The sequence below is a fragment of the Nipponia nippon genome, unplaced genomic scaffold (assembly GCF_047370975.1).
Source record: "Nipponia nippon isolate SJK-2023a ecotype South Korea unplaced genomic scaffold, ASM4737097v1 scaffold_9, whole genome shotgun sequence".
Classification (NCBI taxonomy): Eukaryota; Metazoa; Chordata; class Aves; order Pelecaniformes; family Threskiornithidae; genus Nipponia; species Nipponia nippon.
Genome location: NW_028262413.1, coordinates 41,885,320 through 41,908,248, shown reverse-complemented (window position 1 = coordinate 41,908,248; position 22,929 = coordinate 41,885,320). Strand labels below are relative to the sequence as shown.

The 22,929-nt window shown below is 41.9% G+C and overlaps 1 protein-coding gene across 6 annotated transcripts in view; it reads left to right on the top strand.

Moving 5' to 3' along the window:
• AKAP13 (A-kinase anchoring protein 13) overlaps positions 1-22,929 on the top strand; it is a 225,936-nt gene that overhangs the window by 14,457 nt on the left and 188,550 nt on the right. For 5 of the 6 annotated variants that reach the window (XM_087743462.1, XM_087743461.1, XM_087743460.1 and 2 more), the window contains exon 2: positions 6,771-6,825. The gene's annotated coding sequence lies outside the window, so the exon portion shown is untranslated. Of the gene's footprint in view, positions 1-6,770; positions 6,826-10,220; positions 10,240-22,929 lie in introns of those variants that run through there. The other variant, XM_087743458.1, reaches the window with a different exon arrangement.

Sequence of the window (22,929 nt, the reverse complement as noted above, 5' to 3'; positions counted from 1 at the left end):
TTGTTTTCCCCTCTGAGTCATTCCAAAAGCTAATACAAAGCATCATTGCATAATGGAGGGGGGTTGCTTCTGCTCTCTCTCTAATGTCTCTTCAGGATTTCCAGTCCTGTAAATTATTGCTCAAGGCAAAGGTACACTAATATTATTCGATGAACAGGAAGTCTACAAATAGCCATGGTATTTTGCCATAATTACATTTGCAGTGATGCAGGTGTTTAGTCTCCCCATAGTCAGGAAAACCAGTGCTTCAAATAGATAGATTTGTAAGAACATGTGGGTGAGGAGGTGGGGTGTAGGTTTGAAGGAAAGTACAGCAGCAAAGTTGAATTCAAGAGTTAAAAAAAAAAGTTTCAGGAGGTGTGTTGCTGCTATAGCTTAGCTTTGTAACTGCAAAACAAAACCATCTGAACCCTTATTTCTTCAGAAATGGCAAGATACCTTCCTTTAGAGGTTGGTTGGTTGTTTTTTTTTTTTTTTTTTTTTTTTTGGATGGGTTATGGTGGTCTTAGATTCATGTGCTGCTGGTTCTGCTCAGGGAGGGCTCCCACTGTTGTCCCAGGGCTCGGTGGTATTTGTTAATGTGGTAGCTTTGGCTCATGCTTCTCACCCCCAAACCTCTCCTTAACTCGTGTGATGCAAAATCCCTTTTCTTGGTTGTGGTGGTGAATGGAGCAGCTATGTGTTCACCCTTGAGCAGCTGGTTAGGTGACACCCCACGTCTCCTCCAGACAGTGAGAGTGTTAAACCCCTTCATTAATACTTAACTTGAGCGCTTTAGATGGCTGAAGGAAATAAAATACTGTCATTAAAGTAATGCTGTCAGAAATGCCTGAAACCAGCTATACTGGGAGACTGACTCATCCTGCCCTTGCTCTGGGAGCATGGCTGGATGCAGTGGGAGGGTATCCTGTTTTTTTGTCACAAATTTATGTCCTTGTATCACTAGCCCATGAGTTTATTTGGGAACAGACTGATGAAGGAGAGAGGACGATATGCAAATGGGAATGTTTCTGTGGGTGATGCTCATAGCTGAAATGGTCTTGGGGTAGTTATTTTGAGAGGAAATCTTGGCTCGTGTTCATCGAGCTGAACTACCAAGAGCGGCCTGTGATGTGGAAGAAAAAGGGATGGGGAGAAGGGAAGCACGTGGTGAGAGGATGTGTGTACCAGAGAAGTGGAGCACCACTCGTGTTATCTCTTTGAAGTCCCCTGCTTTTCCTCCCTCTAGAGATGGTCATCATTCCAAGCGGGCTCTGAGGTTTGGGGAAAAAAATTTGGTATGTATGCAAGGAGCACGTATGCAGAAAATTACTGTGCTGTACCTGAACTTAGTATGAAAGTTTATAACAGAGAGATGTGTGGTGATGTCTTCAGTTCGGGGGTGAAGCTTTGGGGGCCATAGCAAAATACTTCTGTGCCAGCCCATGCGGGCTGATGTAAAAATAAATATAGAAATATAAAAGATTGTCCCAGCCTTGCTTAGTACGGTTCTTGAGCGCTTCTGTCAACTTTGGATGTTCTTGAAGAACTTGCTCTTTCTTAGCATAAAAAGTACTTAACATATTTAGACAGAAATGGTGCTGCCTCTCCAGAAAGGAATATTAGTATAAATATTCAAAGTGTTCAGTTAATCCGGCAGGATAGTGAACCAATTGTGAACCATGCCTGTGTGCATTTACGACTGTAATTATGAATGACTTGTGCTGTGAGCCAGAGTGATAGCTTCAGTGCTGCCTTTTTGTTATAAATACAGTGTCTTCTGTGCTATTGTTTAAAGACTCCTTTGGAAGCCTGATTTAATAGTGGAGCTGAGTGAATAATTCAAAAACTTTTTATCAAGTACTTGTTTAAATTCTTAAATGAGCTCACCATAACCTTTTTATGCACCCCTCCTGCATGTGTCATACAAATATTAGAATAATTGAGTTTTACTATCACAAATGTTTCTGTGAAGCAAATTTTTAGAGCTTGATGTATGACTGTTTATGGAAAGGGGAATGTTAAAATCTCACACACCGGTGTCTATGCCAGAAACTTGTGCTTGCTTACTTAGGAAGAGGGTGGGGGACAGGACCCTCGGCTTCGTTTGAGCAATCCTAACTAAGCTCGTTTGTCAGATTGACTTGTGTGCAGTTTAAAAACTGAACACATGTATTTGAAGGAATTTCAGATGTATCTCTCTTCCAGGCCATTCTACAAACAGTAGCAGTACTTATTTTAAAATATTTGCTTTTTTAGATAAGTACTATTTCTGACTCTTTTTCCTTTTCTCCCCCCTTTACATGAGATGAAGCAGCACATTCAAAACACATCTGCTTAGCATCACTGAGTAGCTTAACACAGGGATGCAGACCAGAGAAAATCCATAGTCATCTTCCAGATTTGGTCTTTCCTTGGCTTGAAGTCCAGTTCAAGCTGGAGGAGAGCCTTGCAGATAGGTAATTTGGGTGGATTTAGCATGGCTACTCACATGTATTAATGTTCGCAGACTTGCTGGTGAAAGCTTATTAGTGTTAAGTCACTTTTGAGTACTGACGGTCTTTGCAGGGCTTTTATTTGCCTTTTAACCAGAATGTCTAGAGAATCAGCATTCATTCATCTTTTGCTTCTGAAGAGAAGTGGAAGACTTCAAAATTGAAAGCCAGCTCAAGAAGCAGGGGTTGAGGATTAGGGTAAGCAGTTGGGCGATGCTGTATTCTCAGTGAAGAATTGTTGCTTAATTGGTTACAAGAATTTAGTAGAGGCTGTTTATTCTGTTTGCACACAAACCTTCTCCTGTGCATGCTCTGGCAGCCCTCTAACCTTTCTGGCACCGCTAAGCATGTGCTGCAGCTTCCCTCGGAGGATGAGATGGAAAACCCATGCTCTTTTACTGCATCACGAGTTTGCAAAGTCTGAATTGTGTCTGCAGGGTTTGCTCTCTGAATTTTGGATTTCTTTGCCCACTTTCATCTCCGTGCTCTGCTGAAATCTTCTTTAACAGTCTAAATGTGGTTACTGCAGAACTGCCCAGGAACATGCTGAACTTCAGCCACTGGTAAGCATCTGTGCCACGTGCCCCTCGCAATGTATGCAGAAATCTGGAATTGCAGGCTTGTGTGGCAAAGCAGATTCTTGGAGTGACAAAGAAACTACTATTGAAATCTTCCACTGCCTTCAGTTGCAGCTATTCCAAGTGTAACTTGTAACAGTACAGAGGCTAGAAACTAGGCATCTGTGTATCCATAGGCAGGCCTGTGAAGGAGGGGGAAAAACCTAACATGGTCTTTAGAAGTAGGAACTTTTGGGTTTTGGGGTTATTAAAAAAAACAAAAAAAAAAACCCAAAAACCCCCAGCATCATCACAACAACCAACCTTGAATTTGCAGAAGATGGGCAGTGAAACATAAGAGCCAAGTAAGCCTGTTCTTTTTTGGCGTTCCTGAAACTGTCACGTGTGTAAAGTCATTTTAACTGAGCAAAATTAGTTGCATCCAGCTCCATAGCAGTGGGCATTGGCCTCTTGTGGTTTTCTTGTAGTCTGTTGACTTGGAGGGGAAGACTGTTCAGACTTAGTCTGACTCCCTCACATCAGCTGTAGCATCTGGTGCAGTTGAGTCTTTATCAAGCTGAAAAGAGTTGACCAAGGAGTGTCTAGTCCATGCCTCTTCATTTCCTTGCAATGCAATGAGTATCAATGGTTCATCAGCTGTAACTTGCCAGTGCGGGTTCCTCAAACTTGAAAACAAACGGGAAGGTCTGGGTGTGCTTTCTTCACTTTTTTAAATGAAATATTGGTGCAACAAGAGTTGTTTTGTGACAAGAAAGACCCAGCAATCTTACAAAATGTGCAGAACAAGCAGGCCGTGTCTTGTCATCCCATTATGACATTCTCATTGTAGGAAACACCCTCTGCGCTTTGATAAAGTTGTCCTTATCAATAGTGCTAAACTGCAAATTAAGATGTACAATTGCTTTTGTGCATTGTAGATTCATAACAGTATGTTGTCTCTTCAGATATTGTGTTGCAAAGCATGTGTGAAGATAGGTGAGCAGTATTACCCTTATTCACGATGTGGGGAATCTGAGACTTGGCAGCTTTTTCCGAAATACCCACTAAATCTGAGCGTTTGCCAAGTAAGCCGCTGTATTTTATGACTGAAGTTGGTGATTGCAACAGGCAAGATCTCCACTGCAGCACGAAGTGGGGAGAGGGAGTGCCAGCTGAGCTTTGCCTTAGGTGATGTGTCTGAAGAGCTGCAGGCTGGTGGCAGAATAGAAAGTGACTGTTGTCTCCTGGTTCCCCAATTCTCTGCTTGATCACTGAGAAGAAATTACGTGACTGCTGAGCAAATGGGAATGCCTGTACAGTTTGTGCTGAAGCTTTGTATAGAGTTAATAATAACAAAAGGAGAAACTGGATCAAAATGAGCTCTGGATTTGTGGTAGCTCTTTGGTTTTTGGTTGTGTATTGGTATTCTGCAAAGCAAAAGGTAATTTGTTAGCCTTTGGCAGCCTTGTCCCTATTTACATAAATATCTTTGCTACTTCAGCCTCCATGGGGTGACCTGTGGACCATCTCTGTCGGGTCTTTATGCCATTCTAGGTTTGGTTATTCCCTCTTTCTGCCCGGTAGAGATTTGCACTCCACCCCTGTCTGATTCAAACTGGTGCCTGTTCAAAAATGCATCACCTTGTCTTTTAAGTCTTCCTGTCCATATAATAGTGTGTTGAAAAACATTTTATTATTTTTGCTTGTATTGATTTCATTTAGCATTGTCAGAGGGGAGAACAGTTAACAACTGGACGTGTATTTGGACTGGATGGAGGAATGAAGAAGTACATCTGAGTTGGTTTCTTTTAAAGCTGCATACTATTTTCTGCTGTGGGTGTTTTGATTCTTGTTTATTTTGCTAGTTCGTTTGGAGAAGAATAGTCTGGGAGAGGGGAAGGAAGAGGCAGGGTTTACCCCTGCAACCATCATTGTTAGCCCTAACTTTTGGTAGAGCTTTGCTGCTTTGGCTCAACCTTTTCAAACTTGAGAAGTGTGTTTTTGTTTGTATTTCCATCTTGTTACATTTAAAAACTATTTTAACTATACCAGATTGTTTAAACATTAATAGGGGGAATGTTTTTCAGAGTCTCGATAGAGTTTCCAGGCAGCTTTTTGTCTGCCAAGTGCTATACCAGGCTCTCAGTGGTGGGGTTTTGCTTGGTTAGCTCTAAGAATCTGCAAAGCAACTGTTCAACATTGCTGACACATGTTAAGTAATGTGGAAATCACCATCCTACTCCATTGAAGTCTGAGTGCTCATGTCAGCAGTAAGAACAAGATCTGACCCTGAAAATTATATGTGAACTGTCTTAATCTGGAGAGCATTTCTAGGCAGTGTCTTCCCTCTGACTTTGGCTAGTTTATCCTTTTGGTTGTGGGTATTGTTCTTTTAAAAAAAAAAAAATAAAATTACTTGCTCAGTCTCTTAAAAAATATTCCATTTTGCCTCGTCCATGTATTTTTGAATTATTCAACCATGTGCATGTTTGGTGATGCCAACTTAATCGTAAAATCTCAATTCCATAGTTGAATATCAGGAGAGGTAATGCCTAATTCTACCAATAATGCTACTGGTATAATGCTTATTAATAAGAAATCCATTATCTTCCACCTCCCTCCTCCAAACCTCTACTTTTCAGCTTTGGAGCAGCTGTAATCAGCCCGTACAACTTCCCTTCCTCCTCTCATGAATAAATCCAACTACCTTATCTTCTCTATCGGAAAGTCTTCCCTGGTTTTAACAGCCTCTTGAGGAGCGTATGAAAGGGGCTTTCACTGGCTAACAGGAAGCGAAATGAATAGAGGAACTTTTGATAATGCCCTGTCTGTCTGAGCCGAGGATCAGCCTGCCTAAATTGTACCAGATTAGTGAATGATAGTGCTTCAACCGGGGCCAGAATTATAAGTTTTTAATCTTGGAACAAGCAATGGCTTCTTCCTCTTCAACAGTGATCAACTCCCTCTTTGATTAGGAGGCTTGCAATCATCCATATTCAGTTAGTTTGGGTGGATTTGTTTTTTGGTTGGGGTTTGTTGTTTTTTTTTTTTTTTTAAGTCTGCATTCATGAGTCTTTACAAGCCTTGAGTGCTTTTTTTGGTAGCGGTGACTTCGGTAAGACCTGCCGTGGCCACATGCCATTTCTGCGAGTAACTTGTGCTGTGCTTTGGATTTTTATGCCCATGATGTCTTGTATATCACAGCTTTCTTTAATATCGATCCATGTTGTGCTGCCTTGCAGTCTTTTGCAATTAGCCCTGGAGTGGTTTGGATATTTTTTTATAAGCAGCACTTCTGGTTCCTGCTATCTTCAGCCTTACTGGGCTGGGTGACTCTTCCTTGCTTCCCACCCCACAATTTGGTCCAGACTTTCCGATAATCCAGTTTAACAAGAGGGACAAATGACTGAAAATCTAAATGGGACAGCTTAGCTAATTGCCTTAGGCCTGACTTGTCCGCTGGGTAACGGTAGTTTTATTGCAGTCCAACGTGATTGACATTTGAGGAATTGCACTGGTGTAAAACTGGCAACAGCAGTGGAAAATCTGCCCTATTGTTTCTGACATGTTTGCCTGAGGAGCACCTTTTTGTTACAAATAACTATCTGAAGTGCAACTGATGGACTGAATGTACTTCTTTTTCTTTAATCGGTGACTTTTCATGTTCCCAAGAAAAAAAAGTGAGTGAGAGTATTACCCTACTTACTAATATTTTGCCTTTTTCTGTGGTTTTTTTCAGGCCTTTTTTCTTGGATTTTAGTACTGGAAAACTCTCTCATGACAACTTTGCTTAGGTAAGTGAAACAAGATTTTTTTTTTTTGTGGGTTTTTTAGAATCACTTCCCCTTTCTTAACTTCTTCTGCATGTTGTGTTGTAACTGAGCTGCCAGCCAGCTGTGCTGCGTGTGCTGTGGTTGAGGCTAGAAAGACGTAGTAAACAAAAGTAGGGGTAATGCCTGTAGTATGACATAAGGACCTCATTTATTAATTTAATCAAATGAAGTGGACGTGGTGCAGAATAATGAAATACAGCTTTCATCTGCATATTACTGCATAATCTCACCAATTTATAAAACTTTTTTCAAGAGATACTCTGCATTATGTTTTTCTGGAAAGTAAACTTGTTTCGTTGGTATCACTTAATGTAATTTTGTTAGGAAAATGAAGCCTAAATACTTCCAGGTCTGCAGATACAGTCATTCTTCCTCCATCCCTTTCTCTTCCCTCTTTCCCTCAACAGTTCTAGGCAGGAGTTTCTGACATGGAGGACAAATTATAAGAAGCTTGAGAGTTTTGTTTTTTTTTTTTTTTTTTTAGCCCAAAAGATGGGAGAACCCAAACAAATTTAACACCACCCCTTCCCTCTTCTGAACCCCATCTACACCTCTAAAATACTAAATTCAAGCTGACCAGTGGTAAACAGGGTTTCTGAGCGTTGATTGTGAGCATATGGTCTTGTCTACTTCTAAATACCTTTGCAAACCCAGCTCCTGTGCTGCTGCATAGCACTGGGGCATTCTTGTGAGCCCAAGTCCAGCCCAGCGGGGGCTTGGTTGATGGGTGGAAGAGCTAAGTCTGCTGCTATACCAAAATGTACTGTATTTTCCTTTGTGATGGAGAAAAGATTTGATTGACCTCTGATGCGAAACAGCAAGGTCATCCCCAGATATGCAGCTAATTTGATATATTATTTGGAGTTGCTTGTAATCCTGGATGAGGCCAAACAGTGACTGCAGTATTTGCACGGGCATATAGTATCCTAGCGTCTGTGCTGACAACGATAAAAGTGCTGCTGTTCTTTGTAAAGCGTCTGTGAAAGGGTTTTCTTTTCTCTCTCTGTTTTCTGCTGCTGGGTCCATAGCAATACCCACCCTCTCTCCCTTTTGGTCTCCTTCCAGTGGATGGTCAGCATGGAAGCTTCTGGCCTCTGTCCCTTGATCTGATGGACCTCAGTGAAATAAAATTGATCCAGTCTTAAACCAGAAGTCTTCTCCAGTCTGCTGCTCCCTGGCATTTGTCCCCCTTCGGGGAGGACTGCAGGAGAGTGAATAGGTCTTTAGCCTTAAAACCTCATTTTAGCAAAATAGAAGACTCCAGAGTGGTTCTTGGGTTCCCTTTAGTTTTCTTTTTAGGTAGCTTGTCTGAGTTTATCTATCTGCCATTCCTTTGCCAAGGTACTGAACTCGAGGTACCTTGTGTAGCGTGGCTTTTGGCTTTTCCAGAAACGCACATGAACTGGCTGGTGGCCTCTAAGCTCCACCTAAGGTGGACTTTCCAGTCCTGATAGATGGTCTGCCTGGTCGTTTGCTAAACAGCAAGCAGGAGTGGACTGTAAGACAAAGCTGAAGCTGGATGTGCTGGCATCCTTTCCATTTTACTAATTCAGAGAAAAGACCTTAGCAGAGCCATCTATGGTACATCTGAGATAGCTTGTTGCTTCAGATCCGCAACGCATTGCTTGTGAGACACGCCTGTCACAGCATGCTTGCGGTTCCCCCACGTCCCCCTCAACTGCTGCGGAGCCTAAGGAGTGACTAATTTGCAGCCTGGGGCTGTATTTATTGATGCTGCTGCCTGTCCAGAGAGTGGAGAGGACTCTGCAAACCACGGAAGTATTTAGGCAGCAGTTTTAAATCCTTTTAACTTTGTATATTAGACACATCTATGAATATATGCAGACCTAGCTAATAAATAACCCAGGGAATGGTAGTTAAGAGGAAAGGACATAATTAATTCCGTCATGTACTCTGCTTTAAAGTTGGATCCAGAGCAGTAATGCGTTATGCTGGAAAGGTAAACACTGTCATTATTCAACAACAAAACGCGTATGAGGATGACATTGTTTTCCTCCTTTTGATTTAATAATTTTTTTTTGCGACGGTTTGAATATCTTAGATGGTCTTTGTTTGGCATGGTGGAAGCGTGATGAAGCCCTACCCTTTCCGAAGAGTCATTACTCCCTTATTTGAATTGAGTTTTGTATTAACGCTGCTTTGCTGACACAGGACGTGTGCTGTTCGAGAAGGCTCTTACTGTGTTTGCTGTGGTTGGGGTGCTTGGCTGTAATGCCTGCAATATAGTTTGGAGGGAGGGTATTTCTGTTTCATCAGGTGATCCCTTTTCAACTCCCCACACTGCAGTGTTGACCCAGGTCAAATGCACGTGCCACATAAAAAAAAAAAAAAAAATCCTTTTTGTGGAGACGCTATTAAAAAAGCCGATGTGAGTTTCTGTTAACTTGCATCTTTTTTTTCCTCCCCCATACCAGAGCGCAGAGAAAAGATCTGACTATAGCAAATGCAACTTTCCATGGTCCTTCAAGCTTAATATTTTTTTCCAGGATTTTTTTTTTTTTTAGTGGGGAGAGGGATATGGGGGAATCCTCGATTTGCATCTTAAAACATTTAAAGCTGCTGTGAGAATGATGGTATCTTTGCTAAAAGGTATAGTTGTTATGGTAAAAAGTTACATAAAGCAAGGTAGTTAACTTTTTGGCTTGTGATGATAACTGGTAATAGGAAAAATGCTAAAGTGATTGCAGTTTGAAGCTCCCCCTTATTATTACTCATAACATAGCCCACTCCTTCATACTTCTCATCTTAGCAAATTTCTTGATGTATCGTTAAACACACACAGAAAAACAAGCAAAGACGTTATGTACCTATTCCTGTCTTGTCTATGCTCCAGACAACCCAGCCTGAATATCAGAAGATGACCTGAGTTTGTGTAAATGAAGATGTGTGTATCTAGAGCAGGTTGGTGGTGTGCCACCCCTCAATGCCTCTTCTTACAGAGTTTTCTTACAAGTTTTGCAGCTCTGTCTCTTCCAGCAGAAGTCTTGGGCAAAAACCACTTGTGCAGCTCAGCAGCCACCTCCTAAAATAAGTGATGGAAGGATGGCTGTTTCTCTTAGCAATATTTTCTTTGGAAGACGAGCATCTCCTCAGCATGTCCTTGGCTCTCTGTGTCTTCCTAACAAACTATTGCACTGAATACCCCTTCTTCCACTGTTCCCAGCTCAGTCAGTTTAAAAGTTCCTGGTTAAAAGCAACATGGTAAACTATATTTCTGTGCTCCTTCAGGGTCTGCTGCTGCTGATTGCAGAAAGCTTGCAAAACTCCCAGCAATTCTGAGAGGAAGGGAGTCCGTCCTTGGTACAGATCCAAAAGAAGTTGCGTGTTGTCCACTTGTACAAGCTCTTCTTCAATGTATGAAATGTGTTGGTTTTTTTTTTAGGGGGAGGGATCTGATAGAAAATTGTTAGCCCTTGGTGGGTGGCACGAAGCACATTGACTGGAGGGGCTATTGTTTTGTGGTTAATGTGCTGTTTATTTTGCAGCCAGTGATCTTATTTTGCTGAGGCAGATGGAGGGATTCCCAGTTCCACAAGCATAACCCTGGGAGAGATTAGTTGGTTTTAGGTTTCACCACTTGGATGATGAGGTTAGCCTGAGACAGAGATGCATCCCTGTGTATGGAGATGGGTCTTGGCCCAGATCTTGTCTAGCGATGTAAAGCCTGAGAAAGGACCAGGAGGTCAACTTCAGCTTCTTAAAGAATGCAGTGTATGTTCATTCTGTGGCATGTGTGGACTGCAGCTCTTTTTTTATTTCAAAATGGGTAAAAAAACCCATAGTTACAAGCTCATGTGTTATTTTTTTTTTAAAAATGCTCTAATTGGCTACAATTAACTCTAAAGTAGAGCCTACTTCACAGCTACATAAATATTTATATCAGTGTTACTGAAGCACTAATGATAAAGAATCCTAAGAGATTTTTTTCGTAGATAGAAGGCAAAGAACATTTCTCCCAGCCTCTGCCTCTTAGCGCCTTTCCTCCACTTTACCTGTCTCCCTACTACAGAGGTAAGCAACATCCTCAATCTGCAGACACCAGGACATTTTTTTTGCATCAATAGCAGTCTTAAGTAATTACTCTGCAGTTCTCCTAATACTTGTTACAGAAGTGAGCTCTTCTGCTCACGTCAGTTAAAGACCTGACATTTTTGATGGTGTCTAGAAAACTGAAGCTCTTCCCCATCTGCTTTGACTTTGAAGATTGCTGAGGTTCTTCCTCTGTCTGACCCACTTGGCATAAGCTAGAGAAGATTATCTTTCTTCAATAGCCAAGTTTATAGGGCTTCACCTTATTCGTAAATAATCCTTGGAGTTTTGAGTGCTGCCTTTCTCCTTCTTTCCCCTTCCAAAACTGGCTTGCTGTTGTTTGTGTACAAATTGGGGAAATGCTTTTTCGGTCTATAGATAGAGGGGAGAGTTGGTGCAGTCACTAGGCAAGAGGGCATGTAAAGTGTGCCGAGGAGATTTCACTAAGTATCCGTGATTTTAAGTACTTATCTTGTGCAATTTCTATTTGTGGTCCTAGCACAAAAGAGCATCAACCGTAGAGAGCTTTGCGCTGCCAGTCTTTGTACGAGCACAGTTCCACAGTACAAAATCAGTATGAGACAACATACAGGACCTGGATGCACAGAAATATCTTTATAGAAACATGATTTTTCTCATGTACTCAAAAGGGAGGGACAGGGTGATGCTCTGTCTTTGCTTACACACTTGAGTACGTGCACCAGTAACTGGTTTGCATGTGTGAGTGGTTATTTTAAGGTAGCATTAAAACTCACTTTCAGCTTTACTGAACATAATTTTCTTTTATTCTGAGATGGAAAGTTGCAGTATCGCCGTGTTTGGGCTGATGGATTACAATTGTGGTATCTGTGCAACTCTGAACTGTTCTGGGTCTCTCTGCACACTGGAGGTGGCCTCTTCTGTTTCCATGCAGGTGTGTGGTGTGCCATAAGAGGTTTTGTTGAGTACCTATCAATAGTAGAAACAGATACAAGGTTTTATAGAATAGATGGTTAATTCTTTTAATCTGCCTTAATCTTAAAATTAATATTAAGATTATCTGAAACATAAAAATCCTGAAACCTTCCTCTGAATTTTTGTACATCCCAGTTAGGCGAGTCTAACAGAAACCATCTTTCCTCTAAGCGCTGGGCTCTCTACAGTTACTAAACCTTTGACTTCTGTGTGTTTGTAGATACAAATGAATAATAAGAGTAACAGAATAAATATCTTTATTTTGGCCTTTCCTTAATAATGGAGTGGTGGGACAGCCAACACAAATAACATATGAAAGGCTGGAGTTCGTAGTCTTGCTGCCTTTAAACTCTTATTTCAGCATTTCTCATTGCCCAGAGTGAGCTTGAGTGGCTGTTAGTCCTCAGCTTTTGCCCTGAAGGAACCAAGGTGTGACTTCACATCTGCTTTTTCCTAGTAGCTTCAGATTAACCAGGAGCGTATGTATGTCTGGGTTTTGGCTTGGTTTTTCCTTCCTTAATTCTCCTGCACCTTCTAGCCATTTTACTGCTGCTAAAACATAAGGTGATTTTTAGTTTTCTTCTGCCTTTTTTTTTTTTTTTTTTTCTGGGCCTTGGGCATGTGACATTTCTGGTGGACTTGGAGGTTCTGCAGACCAGCTACTTTTGACTTGAACTTCCAGGCCTTGTGATCTGCACATGGTCCTTCTGGCCTCTTGGTAGCAAGAGACAGCAGCCCTTCGTGGAAAGATAGGCTGTAATTTTGTCCTGCTTTGAACCTGTGGGATTCTAAGTATTTCCTATTAGAAGTATTAGTAGTATAAACAAACCGTTGTGTTTGGTATAAGCTCTTTATCCTGATAGGACTGGAGAGATCTTATAAAGCAATGACTGTAAATTTAAAACTAATATTTGTCATTATTTAAATAAACATAAATCAGGATGGTATACAAAGAACACAGATGCTCCCAGCCCAGGGACCTGAAAGACAGACCAACTTGGACATAGGCTGTGTACTTCTTGTCCATTTCCCTATTAAATTTAAGGCATTGCACACTTAATGAATACCTTTTAAAATTTGTGTCAATGATAGAATGGGTATATATTGCAGTGGATGCAGATTTTAGTTTTAAAGTTACAGAATACACATAGGAGGCATGTAGCATGAGTAGATGTTAGGGAAGGCAGATATTTTGCATGTCTTCTGGTGCAGCATCTTTGCCACCCTGGTTGGCTTGATACAGAGGACTCCAAATCGAAGCCTTTAAACTGGAAAGGGTAAAGTACTGGATAGCATGTTGTGAAAAGTCTTGTAGAATGTGGGAGTACGTGAGTAATTCCAAAAACATAATGCTAGAGAGAAGTTTCCATGCCAGGCTGTTATATTTCATTGCTGTGTTAATTAGAAAGAAAGAAGCCGCTTAGTTTTTATGAAGTTTTCCAACTCAGTTGAAGCTCTATCACATTAGATGCGACAAAAAAATGATCAAGCAGTTGTCTGGATGCCAGCAGCCTTGTACTTCCAAACTAATTGTATTTTTATGAATTAGTGTTAACTTTTTGAAAAATAAAGCTTAGGACTTGGAAAAAGCAGATGCTGGTGAACATGGGGAGGGATGGGGAAGAGAATATAGTGTTCTTGGTAATGAGGTGACCTTTGACTCTCTAATTTTGTTTACCAAGTTGCTGCTATTTTTCATATATAAAATGTAAAATTTTACCTTTGAGGAGCTTCATTTTAGGGGTGGAGGAGTTTGTAGTGCTTTCAAGGCCTGAGCTCATCTCATAATCCAAGAGTGAATTCAGTATCTTCATAGGCTGAGGGTGTATGAGCTTTTAGTTCATCAGGCTTTTCAAAAAATTACAAATTTGCAGATGTGTGAGGGACTGGGAGGGGGGAAGCCCTTGCCTCTAAGTGGTGGTAAAATTTAAAACTCATACGGGTATGGCTCTGATCAACATCCATTTCAACGTTCCCATAAAAAGCTTATGACTTGGCAGGGTTTCAAGGACTGGAAAAAAAAAATGTTCTGTATACAATATGTTTTATTAATGTTGAAGGAGTAACGTTGCTGTATTTCAGTGTCTGCCACTGCATAGAATAAGTTCAGTTTGGCTCTTGTAGACTTTGGCTTTTCCTCTGAATAAAACAAGGTGCCACTTCACATCTGCTTTTTCCTAGTAGCCTTGTGTTAATCATGAGTATACATATTTCCAAGTTTTGGCTAGGTTTCCTACTTTTCCTTAATTCTTCTGTGTTGCAGAGTAAATTCACGGTTCTTGACCCTCAGCTGGTACTGTAAAGTATATTTGTGTAAACCTTGATGTTAAGCATCACATCCCACTTACTTGCTGTGATGACTTTTTGCCTCCTTTTAAGCTATATGTAAAGGTGAATTTGAAATTAGGCAGCTGAGAAAGAAGTAGTCTGTTAAAACTTGGCAAATGTGGTTGACCTAATAAAAGTAACTTAAAAAAAAATAATAAGGGAAATCAGTGTTGTAAAACATGAACTTTAAGATGAAATTGCTGAAGATGATTTGTGCAGCCAAAATGCTAGGGAAGGTAGATAAGACAATTGAAGCACAAAATCACAATTTACAACCACATACCGGTGTTACTTCAGTAAGATTACCTCTGCACTGGGCTTGGCTGGTGATCAAGGAATGGCTTAGGGAGACGGCTGGAGTGGCATCGCTTGCAGTGTGCAAGGCATCGGGTCACGCATTGAAACAGGAGTCTGAATTCAAATACTGAACACTGGCCTCTTTTAGCAAGTACGGTGCAGCCTGGGTTCTTTGAGACAGGAGAAGTGCAGGTATGTGACTTCTTAAAAGTAGTTGTTGCTCCTTGAGTTATACTGTTAAATATTAAGTGAGATAGCTATATCTCCGTCTTATGCTTCTGATTTGTGGGTACTCTTGCTTAATTAATATTTATGAAGCACTTGAAGTGCTTTAAAAGTGCTGTAGGGTTGTAAAAGATTGCATTTGCGTGTGCACGCTCTTAAACGTGGAGGTTTCCTGCTCCTGCTGTACAAGCACTTGGTTGAGTCACGCAGGTTCTCCCTGACCTGGTTCCCTCCTTGTTTGCTCACTCTTCCAATTTGACCCAAGCCATCAGTTCTTTCTTCATCCTCCTTCCTGCCATGGGTTTGTCAGTCTGTCCCTCCAGGATCAAGCAGTTCTGTTCCCTCCTTCTCCACAAGTGTTCAAGGTCAGGGTGGGTGGGGCTTTGAGCAACCTGATCCAGTGAATTATGTCCCTGCCCATGGCAGGGGACTTGGACTAGGTGGTCTTTAGAGGTCCCTTCCAACCCAAACCATCCTATAATCTCCTCCATAGAAGGCCCTCTGAAGCTAATAGGGGTTCTTATCTCCCCTTGCCCTGTTCCACGGATGCCCATGGACATCTTGACCCTCTTCCCCACACCCATGAGGTTGGGCATTGGTTCCTGGCAGCAAACAACGCATTTCTTCCTCCAGCTCCTCCCTTGTCTGTCTCACAGGCCCTGCACAGAGGTCTGGCAGTTGCCCTTTAGGGAAACTATTTTAACTTTTGATCTGCTTCCCCAGGGAGGATTTGGGTGAGCCTTAGCTGCTCTTTTCCCCATGGTGGGCATGGACATCCTTGGAGCTGGAGAAGGGTTCAAGGGCAGCACTGGACTGAGGTTGGGGATGGATGTGTGTGGGTGAAGGCTACATGCCAAAAGTGTTTTGGTGCTGCCTGTGGCAGGGACAGAGTGAGAAGGTGCTTTCCCAGGAGAGACTGGGGGAAGGTTCATCTGGAGCTGATGTGGCTATTGTGGCCAGATGTGGTGCTCCCTCTGCAGATGTCATCCTGTAATGGCAACTGCTGCCTTTGGGAAGCACTCGCATTGCCTCTGTCTGACCTAATAAATGTTTTGAAACTTTTTTGGTGTTCATCAGTCCTAGACAGCTGAAAACCAACTATGTGAGCATGATTTGATTAGTTATTTGAAAAAATTCCCACTTCCCAGGTCAGAGAGGCTTAGTATATTATCTGCAGATGAAAACAGAAGTTTAGCACTGGACTGTCTAACGGGATGCAGAAATACCAACTGCTTCATCAAAAGCTGAAATCCCTTTGTTTGTAACCAAACTGAAGCTCCCTGGGACTTGCTGGTGTTACCTGCAGCACTGGCACCAGGGCTTATGGCCGGCATCCTCTGAAGAAAGAAAAGCTCATGTAGCGTGGTCTGCTTCCCCTCGCTGAGCCAAGGCTTTAATTCAAGCGTGGATAAAGCAAGGAATTTGATCAGGCTCCTAACGTCGGTCATACTTTGAACGAAGTGAAATGGAGTAGAGCCGAGTTACAGAACACAAGGTTTTTCTTGTGAAATCCGAAGTGTTTGGCAGGTCCCTGAAAATATGCATGAATAGTCCCCGTTGAGTTGCTGCATACTCTGGTACAGCTCCTTGCCATTACCCTTGTGTGATGAGCTTGCTGTGTGGATGGTACAGAAGAATCTTTTTTTTGTGTAGTCCTGTGAACAGATTCCCTCAGCATCTCTTAATCTTGGATGTTTATGTCTTGAGATAAGGTATGTGTTGAGTTGCACTTAATCCTGAATTAGGTCTATACTCAATCTAGCAAAGGCGGAAAAATTTTATTATGCTGGAGCCCTTTTTGGGGGGTTATGTGGGTTTTTTTAAAACAAAAATGAGGGGAAGGGAAAGGAGAATAGATGGTTAAGTGGTTTCAGTCACTATTAATGTTTGCCTACTGCAGCATTAACTTGTATTTCACATCTTTTCCCAGGGGTGGGAGAGGAAGGAAAGAGGAAGTTGGTTGTACAATTTAGTTAAACTAGGTTAGTGCTTGTTAAACTGGTGTGTGTTACAAAGCTAAGTGGTTTTTTTTTATATTTAGTTGTATCCAACATGCCTAGGAGTCCTGGAGTTGCAGTCTCTCAGAAGATCTAGACTTGAATTGCCATTGTCTTCATGGGGTGAGATTGAGCTGAATGTGCAGCAGGACCTGGAGAGTTGACATTTTTTGCTAATTTAAAGTATTCCTCAGCTCCTGGTAATGCTGTGAGGTGTCATGAACATTGCCAGCACATAAAATTTTGTTCTGGGTGTCTTTAGCACTTGTTGCTGTGCTCCTTCCCACCTTTTTTCCAGACAGTCGTTACCATCTTTTTTTCTTATTTCTTTTCTCCAGCAGATTGTTTAGCAAGGAGTGACATTCTGCAAGCAAAGCAAACCTTGGGTAATCTAAAAAACTCAGAGCTGACCCTGCTGTGAGCAGAGTTTTAGGTGGGGAGATGATCTCCACGAGGAAGTCATCCCATGATGACCAGCCCATGAGTTGCGTGTCCACCATTCACCTTAGCTGTCTGGAGCTGAACCTTTGCCATTTTTGCCCGTTTAAGAAGTTAATCTTTCTGAAAGGCGCTGAGCTGCTTGACGTGGCGTGGTTGCCTCAGCTACAGGAGTGTAAACCAGTAACGCTGGGGGAAACAGGGCTAAACATTTGCTGCTCTTTATTTGCATGGGGAATTACAAGAACCTGGGATACATTTAGTGACTTAGAACAATTTTTATTTGAACACTGGCTCAGTCGTGACCTCTACGCATTTACATAATGAAATGAAGTATTCAAGCCGTTGCAATGCAATAAGAAAAATCTGTTTAAGATTGCAGTCCCTTTATTTATATCAGCTGACCTTGGTCTAACAAACCAATTTTGCTTAATCTGTTTTTTTAATTAAACATCATATACTTAAAGGAATAAGTTACTGGCATTTAATGAAAGCATCTACAAAGCCTGCCTGTTGCTCTATGTACTGCACAGGTTGAAAAGCTTTGCCAGTGCACAGGCCGATATTTTAAATTAAACAGATAAAAGCAAAGGAAAAAGGGATTAATATAAGAACTATAAGCTTGCTTGTTGGTATTCCTGTGACTTGATTGCATCTATAGTTTCTTCTAAACTTATGTTCATATTGCACCATGGGATAGTTGAAGTGCCACTCACTTGGGGGCTCTGGAGTGACATTTATCAATATGGTGTCCTAAGACAAAGCTGATTTATGCTGTAACCTGTCCCTCCCCAGTGAAATCACGGGTGCGTTTGGCCTTCCATCCAGCTGGTGTATTTATAGAGCTGAATTGGACTTTTGTGGAAGGGGAGGAGGAGCCTGGCGATTGCAGGATCTCCTTCCCTTGCGGAAGCGCTGCCGTGCTCTGCAGCTTCTGCTGCTTGCTGTCTGTCCCAGCTTCTTCCTGAGCCGTGGGGCAAGGGGCAAACAAGGTGTTCGGCATCTCAAGCTAGAGAGTGTGTTGGGAGGTTGCTGGTGTCATTCAATGACTTTTCCATTTTAATGTGCAGTGTTGAGGCTATTTGAGCAACTTTAAAAATCAGGTCCTATAGAGAGGATAAGGAAGATATGTGCAAATGTGACGCCTTGTGTGTTGTCCCTTTTTATGTGATAATCGATGCCAGGTGAGAAGTCCTCTTGCAGACAGATAGATGGGGTGTAGGTTTTTTAGACACAAATAGAACAATGTTTGACATTTATGGATAATACTGGAAAAGTCCATGTTCCTTCCTGACTGCTGTTAGCCTTTATGCTTAGCTTCTGTGCTGCCCTGACCTCCTAAGGTGTGCGGTCTGTATGTTACTAAAATCATACAGCAAATAAACTTGTCCAGGCAAGAAAATGGCCTTGATGCACAATTGCTACCTAGAGCCCTAGGCCTGAAAGAAATATTAGTGTTGGAGATGGTGGTAAGGAGTAATCTTCCAGGTCTCTCTCTGTATTTAGTCCTTTTAAAGTTTTAGCTATGCTCTTGGACTATAATTTTTTTAATTGCAAGGGATATAAATCTTGTTGTTACATTACAAGGGAATGCAAAAAAAAAACCACCCCAAACTTCTTTCAATTCACAGTACATTCCTCATATTAAAAAAGAAAAAAGTGCCTGACAGTGATGCTGAAAAGCGTCACCTTTTGAAGCTGTGCGGAGATGAATATTCAACCTATGAGCCAGGAGCAAGCTGCAGCAGGGATTATGAGAGCTTTGTGTGGGAGGAATTTAATTCACCCATGGTTTACATAATATAAAAGAGAAGACCCCTCTTTCCTTGACTTACGTGAGTAGGCCCACTAAAGCCAGAGCTGCTATTCACATGAAGGAGGATTTGCAGATTGCAGTGTAATTTAGATGTATTTATTTGGGTAAGACTGGCTCGGTACTACAGATAATGCACAATTTATTATGTCTGTTAAGCTTTCAGATTTCCATCCAGTTTAGGAAGAATTCACTGGACTTTATCATTCTGGAAAATGAGCCTGTCATTTCCTGAAGAATAATAAAGAGCACTGGCAAAGATTGTAATGTCTTTCAAGACCCAGCAGTGTTTTTGCATACTGTTTGTGGGCTGCCTGGCACAGAGTGCCCAAAAGGCCAGTTTTAGGTACCTTGGTGTTATAATATCTAACCAACCAAAGCATGGCTGGTTGAGCATTGCCAGCGGTTCTTGACTTTGTCCGTGACTTAGAATGCATAGGAGTAACAAAGCCCCATTATACAAATACGAGAGGGTGGTGGAAATGGAAATGAACTTTCTGGGAGTTGCCTTTTCACGGAGGAATCGGGAGTTTCTGCTCCCGAAAGAGACCTCTTGTCAGACCTGTCAGACCCAAGGATCCAATATCAGCCTTGATACCTTTCCCTTGCAGTACTTTTAGGAAGGTGCTAAGTTGGAAGTGGGGAACCTCTTCACATGAAGCAAAAGTGAGTGGCTCTCATTGGAGGTTGAACGGAGTTGGGTCCTCAAACCGACCAGAAGTTACAAGATGGAAACTTAACGAATCCTATGCTTTTTTGAGATATGCTACTTAAGCTGCTGTGATCGTGTCGGTCTTGGGATATACCTGTATTTCTTTGCTGTGTTTGAACATACTGTTTGAATTCTTGGAATATGTTGAGCACCTTTCTCAATCCTACTACACGTGACCATTGTCTGAACATCAACCGCCCAGATGCTCGTCCTTTCCATTTACGCTGTGATGCATCTGGTGACATTTGTTTCAGAAAGTTTCCTCTTGTTGCTCATGTTCCCCTCCGTGCCCTGTGAAGGCATGGGGTTATATTTAGCATTCTTTCCTCTTGCTGCTCCAGTTCAGAAAGGGCTGGAAAATTCTCCATCAAAAATTGGTAAGGATTTTCTGGCTGCCTTAGGGTACTTTCCTTCCAGTTCTCCCCTCTGCCTCGCATTGCCTTGTAACAGTAATGCTTCCCCAGGAACACTGTACTTGAGAGGTAGGACATCATCGTGGATACTGATGTGGAGTAAGCTTGTGTGGCCCACAACAATGATCAAAGCTAGTTTTTAACAGGAGTGAAGCTGGGTGTGAGAGCTAGGTTGCCGGTGGGACCCTGTCAAATGGGAAGAAACACAAGCCACGGGCTTTCCAGCTTTATATTTGGGGGAATAAAGGACATAAAGGATCTCTTTTGCAAGGTCGGTTAGATAGTAATGCAGCAGCTGGACGAAGCACTCTTTTGGTAGGTGCATGAACAGCATTGTGCAGTGCTGCCTCTGTACACCTTTAGTGTTCATTCCCCTCATGCTCCATCCACGCCGTATGAAACGTCTTCTGAGGATGGAAACTAAGGTGGACTTATGCTGTTTATCCTCACAGAAAGGTAATACTTGGTGTCTTGTTTTTCACCTTCCACTACTCTCCTCCAGCCCGCTTCTGCTGAGCTGGCGCAGTGCTGGGCTGCTGCTTGCAGACAGACAACATGATGTAGTGTGGGAACAGCTTCTTGTGGACAGTGTCCCTGAGCTGGTGATAAAGAGGAGTCCTGAGACATTCTTCTGCAGACCACAGTCCAGATTGCTCTCACGCTCCCTTCCATCTTGTGTTTATTATACCCGCTCCAAGCAGTGTAGCAAGGGGGTGTGTTTGGATTGATTTCATTAAAAAAAAAACCCAAAACAAATATGTTAAAATGTCGTATTTTTAATCAGAGAAATTTGACACATGTGAGAAATTGTTGCATTGTAAACTTCATTTGCAGCACAACAGGCAGATGAGGGATGTTTTACTGCAAGACCGCGTTGCAGGAGAGCTCAGCGTTATGCATCTAGGATGAGGGTATCCTGGGCTTATAGTTAGAAATTCTACAAAAAGAACCAAAACAACAAAAAAAAAAAACACATTACCCCGAGTCTTTTAGAAAAGCATAGCTCAGAGGCATGTCTCAGCACGTATTATGCTGTGTGGCTCAGATGCTCTGTGGTCAGTGGTAGTCTTTCCATTCTATGTAAAGTGGCCTTAGGCAGAGGGAGCCAGAGTTACCTGACTGCAGGGACTTTTCCCTTCTCGTAGCTTCAGAATGACTTCTGTTTTCGTCATTTATGTGCATCAGGACCATCCAGTAAAGGCACACATGCTAACAATAAAAAGAAGACTGAATCTGCATTTTTCTCTGTTGCTTTTATGTGGGCCTTTTGGCTCATGACTCACAGGCTCTTGTAGAGGCTTCCCAGCCAAAAATGCAGCTGCATTTTTCTGTGTCACATGCTGCCTTGCCAGGTCCAGTAATAGCAACTATTGGACAAGAGAGAAGAGAATAATACAACCTGCCTTACCGCAAGTGTGTGTGGAATCATACTCTTGGGAAGTTAAAGATGACTGTCATAGCGAGTAAACGTTTTTATAAACTTCCTCCATCTCCTCATCCCTATGCATATGCTGCTTGTTAACACCCTGGATGCTTGTGGAAATAGTACAAATAATAAAGGATGCCTCTGTGGTTTTGTGATGGAAGACCTATTACCAGTGACTGAATTGTGAGATGTTCCTGGAAGAGTAAGATCCAGCAGTAGGGGAGAGAGTTTGAATTACAGCTGGAAAGCATTGAGAAATGCATTGTTTTGGCAAATATCTTCAGCTGAGGAAAGAAATGCAAAGCAGAGACACTGCTGGATCCTCAGAGTGGACCTCATTCCCTGTGTAATGCAGATGTTTCCCACAACAGTTCACCAGCATGTTTTGCACGTCTTCAGTCCCCAAAATGGTACTCTTGTCTGTGTCTTTCATCTTTCTAAGATTTTAGTTTTACACTGTGCCATGCGAAGATTTGTCCTGTTGAAAGACAATGTAAAGAAGAAATGGAGGAATCTTTTTAACTGTATTTTAAAGTGATGGATTGGTAGTTTGGCCCTTCTTTAAAGCCTTCTGGAGAAGCCCTGCGATGGTAATTAGTTGCATGTGATCAGAAGGCAGGCTGTAGGCTTTGAGCATGTGTGTTTTTTCCAGTTAAGCAGTTGTGTCCTGTGTTGGATCCCTCCCACAGTATATTGAGAATAAAAGATGCTTTTAGTGTTTCCTAAATTTGTAACAGCACTTGATATCTAGCCCATGTTTCTCCTTTTATGTAGTATATATGCTTTCTTAATGCACAAATTTTGAAATGCTCTTTAGTGCATTTCTGTACAAGCTTATGAAACTTCTGTTTTAATCCATTACTAAAGTGTTGCATATACAGACTATGACTGTAAACCATATATGCTATCTGTGAAGAAAAATGACTGTCTTCGAGGCCTTTATTTTAAAGATTGCTTTTCATTTTAATTAGGAAAAATGTAAGCTTGCCAGCATTTCAGTGCTGCTTCTTTTTCCCCACTGCACCTTGTAATCTTTTTTCGCAGGAAGACAAGTATCATTCACATTTTATTTTTCTTTGTGCAGGATAGTGGAATGTGAGGTTTGTCCTGATGCTGCATCCCCTTGTGTTGGAGATGTTGGTTATAGAGGGTCCTCATCCCCATGGGGATGGGGAAGGAGCACATCTGGACTACCAGCCAAACTGCGCTCTATGTTCTTGCACTGTTACTCTAGAAGCCTTGCTGGAAATAGGAAACCAGATGTGCTTGTAATGGGACTTTGGGTGACAAACAAGACTGTAAGAATCTTTCTTTTGGAAATCTTTTCATTATGCTGCAGTATTTCCATCCCAAGTGCTTCAGGACTTGAATAGCATAGGTAGATTTGCAAACTATTTACATCCAAATGTGAC